This window comes from Dioscorea cayenensis, unplaced genomic scaffold (genome assembly GCF_009730915.1).
Source record: "Dioscorea cayenensis subsp. rotundata cultivar TDr96_F1 unplaced genomic scaffold, TDr96_F1_v2_PseudoChromosome.rev07_lg8_w22 25.fasta BLBR01001277.1, whole genome shotgun sequence".
NCBI classification, from domain to species: domain Eukaryota; kingdom Viridiplantae; phylum Streptophyta; class Magnoliopsida; order Dioscoreales; family Dioscoreaceae; genus Dioscorea; species Dioscorea cayenensis.
The window spans coordinates 30,042-31,965 of NW_024087668.1; positions in this window are offsets into that span (position 1 = coordinate 30,042).

Sequence of the window (1,924 nt, forward strand, 5' to 3'; positions counted from 1 at the left end):
TACTTCTTATATTATTAGATTTATTGATTATTTATATTCACTAAGTTTCAAACTCCTATAAAGTGCTAATGTTTTTAGATACTGCTAGTAAAACTGAAGTTCAGAAGTCTAATTGTTTATATATGGAGTCAAATGGAATAAAAGTCAGTCTTTGAGCTCAGTACACTTTCACTCATTTCATTTTGCACGTGCAGTTATAAAGGAAATATTTGTAACCAAACTTGTAAGTTTTTAAAAATCTATTTAGATCTCTTAGAATAGATTAACTTAATATGTAATAGATTAACTTAATGTGTAATCATGTTGATGACCCACTCTATAGGGTTTACCGTATAAACAATAAATGTTACATACTGCTTATAGTAAATGTTCAAGGAATGACACAATTAGGGTTGGAAGCGTAAAAAGGAGATCCCATAATATACCCATGGGATGTTATGACCATAAAGCCAATAACCATGGTAGAACAGGGTTGTAGCTCTATTTCTGATAATGAATGAGATGTGGCTCTATAAAACAAGAAGGCTATTTAGACTTTTATTCTAGAAGAAGGATTTCTTTCATGAGTGGGTATGGTGGAGTTCAAAATTTTGGTTGTTCTTGTCGTAGTTGAATTGAATAACCATGAACCAGCACTATTAGGTTTTGGAAGAAAACTTTCACCACTATTTGCCCATGAGGGTATTGTTAAAGACCATAAGGTTTAGAATTCTCTACCCCACTTGACCCCCAGGATTTGCAAATTGCCTCCAACTGATCAATTGATACATATATTTCCATAATTATGGCCCATACTAAATGAAGCCTCTTTAAATCTGATCAATCAATTGGGTGACCTACTTAGGTATTTGAACACTAACATTCAATTCATTAATTGGAATAAAGGAAAGCACCAAATTAAAGAGGATTAATTTTCCCCTAAGTGATAGGAATTTAGTCTTTCATGATGCCAATCAGACTCTATCACAAGGATGAGTTTTATCCAGTCTTAATGAGAAAATAGCGATGGAATAGTTTAAGGTAATAACTAACAATGATTTAGGAATATAGTTGGACCTATCTAAGTATAAGCAAGTCTTTTGAAAGTTCATAGCAAGACTTGAAATACCTTTGAGCATATAAAGAATAAGTTTAATAATTTCTAAGTCTTTGACGTCTTCCCTTAGTCCAACAGTCAATATGATGAGGTCATCAGTATATTGAAAGTGACATATGCTTTCCCCATCTCTTGAGGGGAACCCCATAAAGGACCTGAGAAGCAAGCATGTATGTAAACATAAAGTTGAGGATGCTAGTGGCTAGCACTAAAGTTAATTAGGAAATCTTAGTCGAGCCATATCTCAGTTGATTAGGAATTTAATATTACTAATGTTATCGAGGAGCATCTTTTTTTGGATATTAAATACAAGTCCTTGATGGCAATGACATTGTTTACACTACATCTACCTTTGATGAAGAAAAGATAGGTAATATCCACTAGATAATTCATCACTTTTCTTAAGTGGGTTATTGAAATCTTGGAGATGATATTAAGAGACAAATTAATGAGACTAATCAGACGGTAGTCCTTAACTCTATTGAGGGTTTCTACCTGGGGTATAAGGGTAATATTTGTCTAATTAATTAACTCTAGATTACTATTTTATTGTAGAAATCATCACATTGCTTAAAAAGCTCACCTTCTATAAAAGTTCAGTGCTTCTAAAAGAAAAATAATGGGAAAACCCCGACAAGGGTCCTTCTCAGCTCCAAACTCAAATGTGCCTTTTTTATTATTTTGTTAAGAGAGAAGGGAGCCTCCAACTGAGAAAGATATTTGGTTTACGTGCAAGTAGTTTAGACCATTTGAGTTTTATTTGGAATGTCCACTTGGAGCCAAGATTTTATGTGGAAGTATATACTAAATGTCTCACTAATCTTATCG